This window comes from Haemaphysalis longicornis, unplaced genomic scaffold, assembly GCF_048455015.1.
Source record: "Haemaphysalis longicornis isolate Haplotype H1 unplaced genomic scaffold, Haemaphysalis longicornis Haplotype H1 scaffold_5, whole genome shotgun sequence".
Lineage (NCBI taxonomy): Eukaryota > Metazoa > Arthropoda > Arachnida > Ixodida > Ixodidae > Haemaphysalis > Haemaphysalis longicornis.
In genome coordinates, this window is record NW_027526385.1 from 2,983,524 (window position 1) to 3,001,776 (window position 18,253).

The 18,253-nt window shown below is 47.9% G+C and overlaps 1 long non-coding RNA gene across 1 annotated transcript in view; it reads left to right on the plus strand.

Annotated features, from left to right (window-relative positions):
• Positions 1 to 16,613, plus strand: part of LOC144139018 (uncharacterized) — a 73,305-nt gene extending 56,692 nt beyond the window's left edge. Inside the window, exon 3 of the long non-coding RNA XR_013316014.1 lies at positions 16,237 to 16,613. This is a non-coding gene — a long non-coding RNA (uncharacterized LOC144139018). The remainder of the gene's footprint in view (positions 1 to 16,236) is intronic.
• Positions 16,614 to 18,253: the final 1,640 nt, after the last annotated feature.

The window sequence follows — 18,253 nt, forward strand, 5'->3', positions numbered from 1 at the left end:
GACGCAGGCGTAAACAGCAGTAGGATGATGCGCCTATTTGTTAGGCGTGGCGCCTAATTGGATAGGCCAAGGAAGCGGGTGGGGCCACATCAAAGGTGGCAGTTACTGAATCAGGTACACGCACGCATTGATTAACGACGCCGTGTTCAAGATACCTCCGGACTACACAAGACGGCACGTGTATCCTTTAATTCAAGATTGTACAAATTAAGGGCTCCTTTTGCGGACATCACCACAAACAAAAAGTAGTACACACCACAAACAGGGGACTGCTCGGCATAACCGGCATTCACGCGACGATATGCTAGTGTCGACAGTACCGCGGGATGAGGTTCGAGTTTGAGCAATGTTATTGGCACCCCTGCCTACGGTACACGCTTAAAGGCGTATGCGGTTTCGCACATGTCGAGGGGAGGTTCTCTCAGGCCTTTTGCGGCACATGTCGTGTTTAATTGCATGATATTATACAAGATTCGTACAGGCGATTCAGTTTGGGGTAATTTCGTAAGGAAAGCAGATACGCAAAGAGGGTAACTGCGATGAAAACACTTGTCGAAAAAAAAATTATGGTTGATCCCTTTTTCATAGGAATCGGTAAAACACGAAATTGAAATCTGCCTTCACAGGAGCAGTTGAATTTTAAAGGAACCTCCTTCATGTGCGAAAGGTTCGCGAGCCTGAACCCGCCAGACGAAGTGACGCCGACACGCAAGAAACAAACAAACAAAAAAAATAACCGGTTTATTCCGGGTCAACAAAACCAAAAATGACATGCACTGAAACAGCAGCTTGAAGCACAACGGTCATGGGAATAACGCCACAGCGGAGGGTGCCCCGATTCACGCGCGCCCCTCCGTACACGAAGGAGCTGGCATCAAAACGTCAACTGTCGGCGCTCATTAGCGTCATGATGCGCTACTGCGCTTCGCCTCTGCTAGACAGCAGCACCATCTGAATGACTCATAGCGAAGGACATAAGGCGCGTTCGTAGAGCTGCTCACGTCTCTGCTCATAGTGCGGTCGGTTGAGCGCCACGTACCTCCCGATGCGGCGAGAGGGCTCGAGAGGGCATGGGCTTGAATCCGGGCGCCGCAGCGCCAATGGCACATTTTGTGGCGACATCACTTCCGTGACGGATATGGGGATATGACGTGAGTGAGATCTTGGTGTACCCGGCCATAAAACACTTTCGTCTTAAAAAGAATCAAGATCCATAGGTGCATCTTCATTGCTCATGAGAGCCCATGCGTTGCTTTGGCGTATCAATCCCAAAGTTACAAAGAAACAAGCCTTTGTACATTGTAACCTACACTCAAGCAATTTTGAAGATGAATTGGAGGGCCGGAACATATTGCACGATAGTTATGGCTTCTCAATTTTCATCGCGTTTACTTTTCTTCCAAGTTCCACATATCTACAACGGCATTCAGCGAAGGGAACGTTCAGTTGATACGTACAGACTATCGTGGCCGTTTTTGTTTAACGTTACCTTTCCGGAAATACCAGCTACGGAAAAGAGGTATTTCCAAGGGGGTTCCACACACCGTGCAGTCGTCGGCCGTGCCGGATGTAGATGGGAAGCGGCTCCGGCGGATGGCCGGGCCCATGCTGATGAGCGGGACGCCCCGGCGTCGGCTGCGATACGCGCAGCTGGCCTGCAGGGCTGGCGCTCTCGCTCACCTGCACGATACACAGGCGTGCGGAACTACAGGTAACCGCATTCGCCCGCACGGAATTGTCGGCGGGTTTCATCGGGTGATGCGTTCGGTACAAAAAAATACAAGCATGAATCTCCCACAGATGGAACAATCATACAAGGGTTCTGTGTACAGCCGATAAAATCACGTCTCTCGATAGGGAAAAAGCTAATACAAGTTACGAAAGATTGCAGCTAGGAGCACTGCACACTAACAGAAAAAGGAAAACAAATTAAAACAGCGAAATAAAAAGAGAGAGAGAAAAAAAGAAAAAAAAAATAGAACATTGCGTTCGGTCATGTACAAGGTGTCATGCAAACATTGCAGTGAGCAGCACTGCTCAGCAGAAACAGCAATATCGTTTTATGAATTCATACAGATTTCCCTGTTGCCATAGCTGACATAGGGACGAAACATATAACGTTTTAGAGCGATATTAAATGTAGCACCAGATGCACAAACCACGTCATTGGGCTACCTGTTCTAGTCGCCAATTGTTCCCGGATTTAAAGCGCGATTTGCCGAATAAATTTCCCACATCTTTTGACTACTGTTTTTCCTTTTTTTAGTATGCATGCAGCTGGAATGCGGAAATAAATGTGGAAATTAATACCGGTCTGATTTATACATATATAGAAAGAAATGCTGGCAGTCTACAACGCCAAAGAAGGCATAGGGGAATGGTTAGACTATTCTTTACCGTAAGTGACGTTAGATTATTATTTTTTATTAATTCCGTGAGAAAGAAAGAAAGAAAAACACGCGCCCCGAGTGGGGAAAAAATACCGGTTCGGTTACGATTCTGGTTCGGGCCAGATCATTTCGTTCCGGTTCAGTTCCGGTTCGACAAAATCACGTACCGAACCGGTTCGCGAACCGGTTAGATGGGTTGATTTATCACTGAAATTGGAAAAAAAAATATTTAGTAGTTTAAAACGACAGTCAAATCAAATTACAAACAAAAATTCAAATGCTGCTGTTCCCCAAGGGCAGTGGCGCACTTGCAAAGTAAACTTTAAACAATTACGAGATATTAGAAAAACAGATAAAGTGGCGACGATTTACCACCTACTTTTTTGCCCAGACTTTATGTTGCCCTAACGACTATTTATAAAGCCACCGCCAAGAGACATGACGGTGGGATATATTTTCTGCCCTTTCCTTTTTTGTTGAAATCGCAATCGTCGCTGTGAGATCGCCCATCACGCTAACATTGAAGCCTTATATTTAGGCCTGCGTACTGGCGCGTTGAAATACCAGCGCTTAATACCAATGGCGCACATTTTTTTAAATTTGTAACAAAACTGAAAAATCCTATAACAGGCACATAAATACTACCAATGAATTAGATTATTTGGTCACCCTGAATAATTTGTTATCTGTCACCTTATCGAATGTGTTAGCCACACTTTTGTTAAAAGTATTAGTTAACGCTCAGTCACTGCCTTATTGCTCTGAGAACTGCAATTCCTCTTGTGATAGCTATACCGGATGTGTGCATTACAATCAGTATGTCATAGTACCGCCTGGCCTCCGGCCATCGTTCCGTGCGCTACATTGCGGAATCTTATGACAGATTATGCTGTTAAAAAATGAAAGGGAAATTTGACGCGCGGAGCATGAGATAGGACTTTTTTTGGTTGACGCTCTTTAATTCGTCCATAGCAGCACTCCCCTCAGGAGCGAGTAGCAGTAGAAGTAATGTAGCGAGTTGGGCAGTCAGTACAAGTGCACCTTCGAAAAAAAAGCAGATCTGAAAGAAACAAAACTGCATCAGCAGCAAACGGCTTAGCCACTGAACAGCTCCTGCGGCCACACTTCTCAATTATTAACAATTTGCAGGTGTCGGATGGGATAAACAAATTACGAAATGGAAAAATGTGTGGGCTTTCGCTGTTGCGCAGTGGAGCACTCCTGCAGCCTGATTGTTCCAATAAAGTCGCAGCTAGGGAAGGCCAAAGTCGTTTTATATCCCCTGCAAGCTGCCGAGAATGACATTTCGTTTGGTTATCTTGCACTACACACGCACTTCCAGCAGCAACAGACCATTGCTACATTGCTGATCATTCATTTCCCCTGTTGTTACATAGAGCGTGATAATGTTCAATTGTCTAGGGAGGGGGGGGGGGGGGGGGAGTGCGCGACCGAGTATGAAGTATATGGTACATGAAAGAAAAAAAGGCCTGAATTGCATTGACTGTGCGATATCAACAACGGAGGGTCGAACCGTTTCGGCATGAACCGGTAACCGTTATTTCTTTTTTCGGTTCAGTTCCGGTTCGGGTTCAGCGCGCTCAAAAAATAACGGTTCGGGTTCGGGTTCAGTTCCGGCAAAAATACCGGTTCAGTTCCGGTTTTCGGTTCGGTTCGGTTCCGGTTCGACACTCTGATATATATATATATATATATATATATATATATATATATATATATATATATATATATATATATATATATATATATATATATATATATAGCGAATAAAAATGGGAACTGAGGGGCTCGTTGTATAAGAAAGAAATAAGAGGAAGTCCAGAAAACCAAGGAAAGCCACGGGGAAAATATGGTAGATCATTAATTATCCTTGAAACCGATAGTTTCTTTTTTACGAAAGTGCAGGAAAACATGCCCGTCCAGGTGGGATCCGAACCCACGACCTCCAGGAATACGCGTCTGGTGCGATGACCCCTATGGTACCTTGCGAGGTTGGGCTCCCTTCCATTTCGTCGGGTATTTATGTTAAGAGAGCGAGAGAGAGGCAAAACTTTATTGAGTCCATGACATTCAGGTGGCACATGTAGCCGGTGGCATCCACCACTCACCGGCGACTGCCACAGCCCTATCGATTAACCGGACCTGAATGTCCAGATCGGAGCTGCGGAGCGGGGCCTCCCAGTGCTCCTCAGAGGTGATAAGTGGGAACGTATTTTGTGGGCATGCCCATATGATGTGAGAAAGGGTGGCGTGATCGCCGCACAGGCGACAGGCCGCGGTTGGATAGAGACTTGGGTGTATGTGTGTCAGGCGAGCTGGTTTGGGGAAGGTGTTTGTTTGTAGCAAACGCCAAATGTGCGCTTTGTTGTTATTCAATTGCTGGTCCGCCGGTGGGTAGATCCGGCGGGAGAGGCGGTAGTGTGTTGTGATGTTACGAAATGTGACCACGCGATCCTTCGCAGACCGCGCCCCGTGATAGGGATAGAGATTAGGCCCTGCCCGGATCGTGAGCCCTCGGGCGAGTTCGTGGGCCGTCTCATTCCCCTCGAGGCCGGAGTGCGCGGGTGCCCAGGTCAGGCATATTTTCTCGTCTGGGGATATCGATCGAAATTTTTCCAGAATTTTGAGTTCCACTCGTGATAATCTGCCTGTGGCGAAATTTTATGTTAAAGTAACGGTTTCCTGCGCTTGGGGGTTACAGTTTTTCTTTTAAAAAAGTATCTGTTTGGATGATAATGAATGACGTACGACATTTCCCCCTTTGCTTTCCTTGGCTTTCTTGACTGCCTACCCCTATTTGCCTTAATTAAACGAGCCCCCAATTTCTTATTCTGATTCGCTACACTCACAGTGGTGGTGTCTCTTCTGTCAGTCTTTGTGCTCTAGGTAGCTTAAGAAGGTTCAACGGTGGTCGACCACTCTCGATATGTCGTAGACCGCCGAGTCGCGGCCTGGGGGTTAAAAGAATGTCCCCTTCACCCCGAGTAGCCGGAGTGTCGCTGGCTGTGACCCCCAAGCGCAGGAAACAATTACCTTAACAGAAATACCCATGAAATTGGAGGGGAGCACAGCCCCGCCGGTACCGTAGTGGTCATCGCACCAGACGCGGATTCCTAGAGGTCATGGGTTCGGATCCCACCTAGGGAGCATGTTTTTCTCCACTTTCTTAAAAAAGAAACTATCTGTTTTAAGGATAATGAATCACCTACCACATTTTCCCTTAGCTTTCCTTGGCTTTCTGGACTGCCTGCCCTTATTTCTATCTCTCTCTCGCTCTCTATGTATGTATGTATGTATGTATGTATGTATGTATGTATGTATGTATGTATGTATGTATGTATCTATGTATGTATGTATGTATGTATGTATGTATGTATGTATGTATGTATGTATGTATGTATGTATGTATGTATGTATGTATGTATGTATGTGCGTGTGTATGTATGTATGTAAAACGCGAGAAGCAGAGGGGGGAAGGCGTTAGGTCATAGAAAGAGATGAAGAATTTTTTGAGTCAGAAAGAAAGTGGTGAAATCCGCCGGGTGTGATTCGAACCCACGACCTCCAGAATACGCGTCTGGTGCGATGACCACTACGTTACCTGTGGGGCTATTTTCCCCTCCACTTTCTTGGGTATTTATCTCAAGGTAATTTTTTCCTGTGGTTAGGGGTGGTAGCCAGTGGCGCTGGCTACCACCCCCAACTACAGGAAAACCGTTAAGCTGTTAACGATTTCAGTGCGATGGTTCCCCCTTGCTTCACCTTCTCCCAAATAGGAAACCTGACCTGAGCGAAAGACCCAAAGGAAGTAACCAAAATATTTTTTGGGATGTTTTGCGGGCTGTCGGTTTCTGTTTACGGGAAGGTACCGAATAAATGCCTGTGCGGCCGAACACGTTTAAAGCCAGACCATAGCGCAATGGCCGGAATCCAATACAGGCTATTCGTGCCATTTTTGGGTTCGCGTTGACGGTGCGTGCCAACTTCTCCCGCTTTCCGTACTCTCGCAGCTTCACGAAACTATTTCGTACACCGGCCAAGACAATCATTTAGCTTGTAATTGAGCACCTTACAGAATTACAGAATTTACGCAGCGCCATTGCGGTATACTGAATACTCTGCGCGGAAGAGTTTGAGGGATTCTCTCGACAACCAAAAGTGAGTGGGATCATCCGGCATTGTGCAGTATTGAAGAAACGCGGGCGTACTAGCCATGTTTTCATCGTGTTGGCAACCACTTTCTATTGCGTTTAGAAGCGACCACGTCTAGAGTTCTCTCACTTTAACACAGGTGCCGGCAACCTTTCCAGGCGAAGGGCCAAGTTGCACGAAGCCGACCCAGTAGGGGCCGGACGGAAAATTGGGAGAGGGGGGGGGGGGGGGATTTGTAGGCAAAGAGATTCGGTAAATTGGCTCTAATACGTATTAAACTAGAATTGAACTCGTGTTTATATTAAGTACGCGTGTCACAAGGTTGAAATTTACGAGCATAGATTACAAGCAGAAAAAAATATAAGCTTACAAAAACAAGGGCAAGGGGAGGGTGGATTCGGATGTGCCAGGGGCCATATTACACTGGCCCGCGGGACGCATGCGGCCCGCGGACCACATGTTGCGGACGCCTGCACTTACGTGTTACAAAAACAACGGAAGGCTCTGGCAGTGCAAACAAAGAAATAAAAAAATGTTTAAAAGGGTGCTTACTCCGTCTTCTGGGCGACGAGGGGGCATCGTTTCCTTTTCTTCTTCGCTCTCCGCCCTCAAGGACGTCGTCCTGATGACGATGATTGTATGATGGCAACTATAGAGACGACGACGACAATTATGATGATGATGATGTGGATGATGAAGAATAAGCTAGCGTAGGAAAAACTGCATCTGATTACAGCTGGGAATGTTTTGGGACGATAAATGCGGCGACAAAAAGTGCCAACATTGTTCAATTGAAACAATATTGTCTATACCTTCCGAAACTTGTCGAAAAAGCTCGCTATGTGTGAGCTCAGGGAAACGAGAAAAATAAAAGGATACGCCATGCTTATTGACCTTCTAAGAGAGCCTTAAGAGACAAGGGCAGCAGGGTATTTATTCGGCATCGTTCCAGCCGACCAGGAATCCCGGACCATGATGTAATGATGGTGATGTGTAATAGAGGAAGATGAGAAACATAGATAAGGATGATTAGTAGGGGAAGAATATGAAGCACAGGACCATCATGCAGGAGCAAGAAACTATAAATAGTACTCGATGCAGAACGCACCGGCATGCATCAGGCGCTCACAATAATCCCTCCTTACTCAAGATAGGAGCGTACCGCGACCTTATTGAACGTCTTGGGGTCAAGTGGCGAGTTTGTTTTAGCAGTTCTGTGACCGCCTTGTAGGTGCACCCCCCGAGAACTTTGTGAGCATGATATTTGGAAGCGCATCTCACATGTTGTAGGCGTCCACCAGAATTTATTTCGCAGGCACCAAAATCTCGTTCAGTTCAAAGCCGAGCTCGTGCATCAAAAAGCTTAAGGAACACGTCGTTATTAACCCTGTACAACGGTTTCTTGAAACGACGGACCAAGTGCCTCACTCGATGTTCGAGTTCCGTCCGCACCTCTCAACTCAGGACGTACAGCCGGTAAAACGCTTGTCTATAACAGCGATTTCAACTTCAATCAGCTACATCCGAAAAGTGCCGAAACATACTCGTTCCAAACATGTCGGAGGCAAAAGCGAAGGGTTAAGACTTCAGAATTCCGCAGTAGTTTTATTCAAATCCCGCTCCGGCGGGGCAGGATAGGGCTGAGAGTACGAAAGCTGTGTTATAGACAAGCCTTTTACCGGCTGTACTGCAGCTGAAGAAGGGCATATTTGAGGCAGCCAGTCACACCACACCCAAAGCGATCGCTCCTGGCTTTAGACTTGAAGGGTGCGTTCGATAAGGTAACGCACGAAGCAATCCTCACCAATCTTGGCAACCTTGGTTGCGAGGAAGAGACGTACTCCTACATCAAGAGTTTTCTGTCCGTTGCCTATCCTGGACATGATATAAACCAGGTAGTTTTGATGGTTTAACGCGCATACTAACCCACGCATTGCCTATTAACTGTGTTGGGAATTTGTGTTCAGTTGCGCATAATTTATTTTTAAATCTCAGCGGAATAACTTCAGTTGTTCGCGTACATACAAGTCCTTGTGTGGGTACGTTTCTATGCGTTAATTTGAGCCGATGCCCTTTGAATGCTCTTTTAATTGTTGGAAACTTTTTATTTTATTAGTACCTGTGGGTGGCTTTCTATCATTTCCTTTACAAAAAACAGGCATCTATTCCTAATGCGTAATCTCCTCCGTTAATTATTACGTCGACATTTTTTATAACTGCAAGAGCTTTGAATTGCTTCACCGGGGCTTAAGTTAACTAGAGGTTATGCTTTAGGTTATTCTGAGGGGTGAATGGAGAGTTAGAAAATCAAAAAAGAAAACCAGCTTCCTTGCTTGGCCAAAGGAAACTGGTTTTGTAACGCAAGGTCTTTGGAAAAATGTTTGCTGGTTTATGTAACGCTGCCTCTGTCTTAGTTGCGCTAAAAAAGAAAAAAAAATGTCTTGAGATAGGTATATGCAATATGTTTTCCGAACGTACCTAATTAAAAAAATGTTTTTTTTGCAGCGAAAATAATGTCGCAATGTCGCCGGAAATCATCATACATTTTCGCCGACGGATATGGAATAGAAATGTCGGACCTAGGGCGTGGGTTTCTTGATGGCGTGGGTTATCCTGGGGTTATGCGCTGCTCTCCATTCTCCCTGAAGCCAAGGGACACTCGAGCGGGGCTGCTACGGCAGCATAAGCATTGTGCATGCCCAAGTTGTGCAGGTAGCTGAGCCCCTTCACATGCAGGATAGCCATCGCTATGAGGTGTGTTGGTTGGCATGGCAAGTCAACAACAGGAGTTAGAACCAGGCACCGAGGCTTTTACAGGTGATGCACGAGAAGTCTAGCGCCAGGACCGGCGCAATGGGCCATTTTACACGACCTCTGTTTCTAAACAGATGACACACGTTCATTGGGGTGAAGATCGAGCTCTTGCCTTGAGGCATCTGATTAAGGTAAGGGATGAGAGGCACTTGGTGAGGCCGAATATTCATGTACGAAATGCAACAGCGTCGTGGTGGGGTTTCCCTCAGAAGGGGGCATAGTTCGTTTGTTCGATTTATTGGAAACGTCTCTGTTCACCCCGAGTTCACCAGAATTTAGCTGGGATCTGGGAGGGTACGGCGATGCTGTGACTGTGGGTTACTGGGAGAGTACGCTGGGTAAGACATTTCCGCTGGTACTTTATCAAGTTTGCCAATGTACAGTAGTGACTCGCGCGTGCAGCAGATGTCATATGTTGTGTATGTTGCTGGAAAACTTGGCAATGTAGAAAAGCCAGACCGTCTGTTTCTAGGACTATTAAGGATCCGCAAAAAACAGTCGAAAGTGCTCTGCTTCTAGTCGCCAGATGAGCCGGTGACGATGAGACACGACTCGTCGAATTTATCCGGGAGGAAATATCTGATGCGCTCTGGTTGCGCGCTTCATTGACGTCAGGGCTGTCCTTACTAAGGCAGGGCAGACATTGTGACCAGACACGTGAACAATTCTATTCGCTTTTAGTGCGACTCCGGAGCTGTGCTCAAGTATGCGTGAGTTGTGGAGGCCCAGTGCGCCTCTACAGTACGATACCGCAGTGCGGTTAGTGAATAGATGTGATTTGATCCAACGGTAAGTCCAACAGCCACCTTAACGTTGTCGGTGGTTCACCTTGCTGGTAAACCAAAAGAATCATACTGGCCCGACAAAGTAGCTACAAGATTATACGTTGGGGCTGGATGATCGTGTGTGGGCGCGCCGATAAACACCAACAACGCATGGTGTTCACCAATCGCGTTGGCGAGCGGATAAGCGCCATCAAGTTTCAACCCCGTGCTGGCTGACCACACTGTTGGGCCAATAAAGTGCTGGTTGAACTTTTTATCGGTCCCACAAAAATGCTGTTGGCCCCAAAAGAAGCTATTGTTTCAATTTTTGTCTGGGCAGTTCCGCCTACCACATTCGCGGCATGAGAGGTGAGTGAAACTCTATTGAGCACAGTCTTTTAGGAGGGGGGGGGGGGGGGGGGGGGGCTTTCTTAGTAGTAGCCATGCGCCATCCTGGCTTCTACTACTATCTCAATCGAAAGGAGCTGAACCATGTTATGTAGAGTGGAGAACAAAGAAAAAAGAACGATGCATGCCTTTTCGTTGCTGAGGAGATGGACTAAGTCCACCCTTAAAAGTAATCGACTCCGCTACCGAAACGACAACGATGCGGGAGCGCGAAGCTTTCCCATATCAACTCCAAAACCAAAAGAATCAATCCAGAAATACGGGCCTTCGATGGCTTTCCCTAGCCTTCAACCATTGTCGTCGTTTGACGGAGGGGTGCATGATTTTTAACAGTGGGGCTGTTGTACACACCGCAAGTTTGCCGTTGCGGGGGAAAAAATACAAAGGAAATGTCGAGCGCTGGTAAGCGCGTGACCGCTGAGCGTCCTCGGCGCACGCAGTGGCTTTAGGAATTAAGACTGGCAAGGACACCGAGGAGCGAGAAAATGGCGAGAGCTTGTGATCGCGTTCCTTGCTGCGACCGCTGAGTCCCCTGCTCGCGCAGTGGGTTGACCCAGCGCTGTGGTCAAGCGCTACTGCGCATGCAAAAAAAAAAAAAAGCTCCAGTAATTCCAAAACAAGAAAAATCAGCTAGCCCTATACATTTCCCCAAGTCCTGCTCAGGTCATCGCCCTACAAGAGGCTGACACCCCCAACCCATCACTTCGAGGATATGCCACTTACACACAAGACCCCCTGCACCGCACTGCAACGTTAGTGGCAGAGCACCTTACCGCGCAAGAACATCACCTCGCCTCCCCCATCGCACACACTTTTATAGAGGTTCTTCCTGATCGACACTCTCACTCAAGTGTTTATATCCTCAATGTTTACAGTCCTCCGCCTACTTCATTGATACACGACGCTAAGAAACAAGCATCCCGAAGTCCCTTCATCCTACTCGGTGATTTCAACGCTCCACATCACTGTTGGGGCTACGCACAAGCATCTAAAAAAGGCACCGCCCTTCTCCACGCTACCCAGCACCATGCCCTCACTCTATACAACGACTTCACCACCCCCACCAGGCTGGGTACGAGCGTCTCCCGTGACACCTCCCCTGACCTCACGTTTGCCAAAAACGTCACTCTCCTGGAATGGCAACGAACCCAAGACACCCTGGGCAGTGATCACTATATTATCAAGATAACGACTAACCTCCGATGCACCACGCGCTCATTGGGGAAGGCTAGGATCACAAGTTGGCCCGAATTCCGCAAGGACCCAACCACACTTCCCTCCATCACAGACAGCCTCGAAGAGTGGACAGCAGCCCTGGAAGCCCTGGTCGAGAAACACACAAAAACGGTGCAACTCACCGATAAACACCCGGAGGCTGACACCCATCTGCTGCATATATGGGAAGCCCGCAGGGGCCTGGTCAAACGGTGGCAGAAACAAAAACACAACCGCACCCTCAAAAAAAAGCATCGCGAACATTACCCTGCAGGCTGTGCAGTATGCACACACCCTCACAGTACAAAATTGGCATTCTTTCTGCGACCAATTAAAGGGCACCCTCAGCACGAAGCGGACCTGGCACATCCTTCGCAAGCTCATCGGAGACAAGCCTACAAGCACCACCACCACCCACCAAATTAATCGCCTCATCCGAAACAGCGATCTACCCCCCCCCCCCCCCCAGAACTCCTCCACTCTCTCCGTGACCACCTCTTTGGGCACCAGACAACCTACCCCAAGCCCACTTCGGTCCTATATTCAGGCCCCACTAACGCCGCATTGGACAACCCCTTCATCACCGAGGAACTACGCCAGGCCCTCACCAAGCTTACTAGAAATACAACTCCTGGCCGCGATCGCATCACAAACAAGCTCCTTCGAAATCTCGACGATGAGGCCCAAGAATCTATACTGGATCTCTTTAACCACCACTGGCAAGCGGGCACGCTCCCTCCTCAATGGCGCCACGCCGACATTACTCTAATTCCTAAACCCAATAAGCCGATTGCACCCACTAACCTACGTCCCATGTCCCTCACATCATGTCTCGGAAAGCTGCTGGAACATATGGTACACGCAAGACGCACTGCCCATCTGGAAAATAATGACCTCTTTCCGCACACCATGTTTGGCTTCCGTAACCACCTTTCCACACAAGACGTTCTTCTTCAGCTAAAAGGACAGGTCATAGACAACCTCAGCAAAATTCATCCCAGCGCAATCTTAGCTTTAGATGTACGTGGAGCCTTTGACAACGTCACCCATGAAGCCATCCTCAATGGGCTAAACACCACACGCTGCGGTCAACGCACCTTCGACTATGCACGAGCATTTTTATCCGACCGAACTGCCACAATCCGACTCGGATCATTGATCTCCCCAATGTTCTCCACACCCCCCAAGGGCACCCCACAAGGTTCTGTTATCTCCCCCTTATTGTTTAATGTCGCCCTTCTAGACCTGCCTAAGCAGCTTTCCGTGATCCCTAACCTTCACCATGCTCTCTACGCGGATGATCTTACCCTCTGGATCACCAAAGGATCACCCGGCACCCAACAATCCGCTTTACAACAAGGGGTGGACACCGTCCTCAACTACCTAGCACCACGCGGTCTCACCTGTCACCACTCAAAATCAGCCCTTCTCGTCCTTCGCGCACGTACTCGTGGAAGACCCCCCGAACCGGCACCGGACCCTCAGGTCATGATTCACCAGGAACCTGTCCCGCAAGTGAAGACACTACGAATCCTGGGTGTAAGCTTCCACGCCGATGGATCTGGAAGAGCACTACTACCCCAACTACACTCCACAATATCGCAACTCGCCCACCTCATCCGTCGTATATGCATGCACAAACACGGTCTTAAAGAACAAGACACGTGTCAACTTGTGCAAGCATTACTGCTCAGCAGGCTTACATATGGCACTCCCTATGTCCAACTCCGACCCCAAGAACACTCAAATTGGATGCTCTCATCCGTCGAGCCTACAAGATAGCCCTGGGACTACCGGATTTCACTTCGACCAACAAGCTCCTTCAACTTGGCATACATAATTCGCTCTCCGAACTTATAGAAGCCCAAAAAACCAGCCAACTCTCTCGCCTTACGCTCACCCCCACAGGCCGCACAGTCCTCCAGAATTTAGGCCGTCCTACACCAGAACCCCACGAAGGACTACAGCCGATACCACCTCATATTCGGGCCACCATCAAAGTCACCCCCATTCCACGACATATGCATCCCGAGTACAACAAAGGACGTCGCAACGCTCGTGTTCACTACCTACATAAGAAGTACTCATCGGACAACGACACCCGCTACACCGACATCGCTCACTCAACTTCCCACTCAACCCTAGCGGTCACCGACACCAACGGCACCTTATACACTGCGGCCACATACCGCCACCTCTCCCCATCTGCAGCGGAAGCTACTGCAATAGCCCTAGCAGTGCATACAGCAACGTGCGACTACCTCACAATTATCACGAACTCGCAGCAAGCCTGTCGAAGATACCTCCTTGGTAGAATTCCTCTACCTGCCCTCAAGCTTCTACAAGCCGTAGTATCACCTCCTAACGTGACCATCGTTTGGACCCCACCCAGGTCATGCCTCCCTCCCCGGGAACGAAGCAGCCCATGCTGCGGCCCGCGAACTTCACTTCCGGGCACTCCCGACGAGGCCGGACGACTTGGACACCCTGACTGACACGCTACACCGACTACCCGCCACCTACTCCGACATCTTAGCGCACTATCGCCACACCCGCCGAGAATACCCTCCCCCACACCCTGCACTCACCAACGAAGAATCCCGCATCTGGCGACGTCTCCAAACAAATACATTCTACAACGGCACCATCCTCTCCCATATCTCCCCCAGCCGTTTCACCTATAACTGCCGTGACTGCCACACCCCAGACACAACCCCCCACCTCGTATTCTTCTGCCCACACCACCCCTCCCCACTCCCCACACATACTCTCGAGCAGTGGAAATGCGCGCTGACCAGCTCGAACCTGCAGGACCAGCAAAGCCTGATCCAGCGGGCCACCCGAGCAGCGACAGCACGCGGCTACCTGGACTAAGGCGGCCGCCCATCTGCTCTAAATATGTAAAATAAACGTTTGTTCCTCCTCCTCCAGCGCTAATGCTAAAGATGAAAAAACAGTGTGCTTGGGAAAGGTCACCGCGGCCACCGTATTCTCTAGAAGCTATTATGAATAACTGGAGACATGGCTACGAGTGTGCCAATCCTTCCCGAGACGACTTGCAGAGCATCTTCTAACAACAGCGTAAAAACACACACTAGGGTAAGAAAATGACAGGACGACGCTGTCCTGTCATTTTTTTTTTCTCCTAGTGTCTTTGTTTTTGAGCTGTTGTTCGAAGATGTTCACCCAATACCATCTCGTCCAAATTTAGATCCTTCTGCACGACTTGCAGATCCCGCAACCGCCGTCTTGAGTTGTTGACAAAGAGCTGGTGGAAGTCTACAATGCTGAGGATGACTTTGCGGCCACCACTCGCCGCGCATAAGATGACGACCTAGCTCTTCGATGCATATGACGACGATCACTAGCAACGAAATAATGCAAGTAAACGATTATACTGAAACTTTTCTATGTTTCTCGCAATGGTAACCCACACCAGCTTCGCCATTCAAGTCTTGCGCGTGAGTGCAAGCTTCTCTGAATTTTTTCTACCTAATTGTGCATGTCCGTACACCCCTCTCCGAATACAAACTGCTTCGACTGTGCCGGAAGGGACAAAAACGTTCTTCTTCAAACTGCATACCGAAACTTTGCCGGTTAAGACGTGTCTGCACAGCCTGAACATTTTGTGTATTGGGTAAACTGCCGCCTGTTCGATGTGCCGGAAACGATTCAGCACTGCTTCATAATTTGTAACGATGCCATATAGTTTTGGGATGTCATCCAGAGCACTCTTAAGAAGGACTTTGGATTGACTCCAGATACTCTAAGGTATCTTGTATCACCAGAAGATGGCGATGTGCCATATGATGCTTTTTTTTTTCTAATCGCTTTGCATAGTTTATGGAAAACGCGAATGCTGGATAGACACGCTGAACCCCATCGCTTCATAAGATCACACGTTTGCCAAATGATCATTAAGCTTAGAGATGTCTACGGCCAAAATGATTCCCGCCCTGACTGGTATCTCCTGCTTATTACGTGTCCGCTGTTGCTTCCATTGTACATGAAATGTACATAGATTGTAGGCGGGCCAGTTGGTACATAACTGAGTCACAAGCAGCGCAGGAACGAGACGACAGGAAGATCACACAAACACGGCGCTGTGTTTGTGTGATCTTCCTGTCGTCTCGTTTCTGCACTGTTTGTGACTCAGAAATGTACATACTTGTTCATTATGTTCATCACTTGTTCATCATTGATATTAGCGTGAAGTGTATAATTTCAACGTCAACTATACAAAAAGAAACGCTTTCCTTCCCATCATGGATAATTTTTCGATCATACCTTGAAGGAATTCTCGGAGGGCTATCGAGGCTGCATTGACGACGACGGTGCTCTCATTGAATGATATTGCTGGGTGTCAGTTTGCAATACATCGGTTTTTGAAAAAAAATTCAAGTTACTCGCCCAACTATTGTCAAATTACTTAATTCACGTATATATTTCATTTCGTTTTCATATTTGCCCAGATCGTTCGGCACACCATGTGCAGAGAAGGCCCAACCGACTACCGCCAAATAGCCTGTGGTCTGCCCTATCTGTCGGAAAGCCCTTACAAAGCAGAATCACTTCAACAGGCACCTATTGACGCACCGGAGAATACGGCTGCCATACACGTGCGCTGATTGTGACCAGCGCTTCAAAGACCCATGCGATCTATACCGGCACCGGTAGGTTCATTCGGGCCCTTGCCGAACCGTTACGCGGTCATGCATGTCCGGAGTGCGACAGAATGTTCTGTTTAAAACGCAGCCTTTACTCTCACGTCCTAAGGGAACACAAAGGTTCCCATCGGTGTGAGGTTTGCGGACAGCGATTCGCCGTGCTCGATAAGCTCGAGATGCACAAGAGGCAGTACCCGTTGTCCTGCCCGCGCTGCGGAAGAGGCTTCGTGAAGGTGAGTGGTTTGGCTTTGCACAGGATGGCCAAGCACGTTGGGCAACAAACCTCCACTACCTCGGAAGGAGAACTGAACCGCACAAAACCGTAATACCCCTGCTACACTAGCGTCCGAATGTCGTTTCAACCAAATGTCATTTGACTCGAATGCCAAGTTGTGCTGCTAAATAGGTTTTGAAATGCCATTGGGCTCAAATGACATTCGAGCCAAATGAACAACGAGAGAGATATTTGGGATTTCAAATGCCATTTCTAGCACCCTCGCACGCAGCTTCTTAGATCGGCAATAAAAAATATAATACTTCCGTACGTAAAACAAACAAAATAATCTTGTTTGCGGAACTTTGTTTCATGTTCATTCACTTAAAATATGAAATCAACATATTTAATTTTCATATTCACACAAACAGTGGGTCAGTTGCAAAAAAAAAAAAAAAAAAAAAACTACGCAAACAGCCACAACATTAGAGTCAAAACTGGTGTCTCTTCTAATTTTGTATAATTTTACTGCCTTATACAGCTCCTAAATTTGATTGTCGTATTATTGTACGAAAATAGAACGGGGCGACAACAGCGCCACAACAGCACGGCGAGCAATTGTGAAATCTTTCAAATGCCATCGAAATTGTAGTGTAGCACGGCGGATTCTGAATGGCATTCGAAGCACCCCATTTAAGTCAAATGACATTTGGTTCAAATAACATTTGGACCCTACTGTGGCGTGAAACACATTCGCCGTCACTGTCGCGGTGGATGGGTTGAACCTGAACATATACCAACTTTCTGATAACGTCGTTTCATCCCTTTTGTCGCGAGAAACTACCGCTGCTAGCAACGACGACGGCGACGACGAGGATGTTACCATTATTTTGTTGAAAACTGCAGAACAGGAGAACGGGGAATGGTAGACGTTCGGGGATACCTCCGCTTCAGGTGGTGGCCTGCAGCCCTCTCGCGTGAACGGCATGTTCGGCCAGTTGGACGACCTTGATCTGTGTTTTGGGATTTGAGCTAAACAAACAGTCTCTCACTGCTCCTCGGTACTGATGGTTAAATGTGCTCGTAGAATTGTTGGCTGAGCATCACAAGCCCAAATGATGTGAGGGTTGTTGGCTGTGCGCATCACTTGAAGTTGTCTTTGTACAGTTCGGGATAAATGTGGCTGATTGTTTAAAGATTGGGGAATGCATTAGCCAGGTCGTTTACGCCAGGCTACCGATTGACGTCTGCTAAGGGTGGGATGCGCTGCGGGATATTTCCGGCGCTTAATGCGGCGAGGCTGCGTGAGGTCTCGGTAGGCCACCAGTCCGTCCTAGTCCCCTTGTCTGAGCCGGCAGCTTGGTCGAAGCGATTCCGGGAGCTGAAAGCTCATTCCAAAGCTACTATAATGTCTACCACGTCGCACAATATACAACCCCCTCGCCCATTCCTATGTATGAGTGCTTGAAAGAAAACTAATCAAAATAATAAGCGATAGATGGCATGAGAAACACACATAACAGCGTACATAACAAAGACCACTCTGATTCGCGCAATTTCTTAGGAGTGTCACTCAAGTACTGATCACACTTCTTTTTAATAAACAAA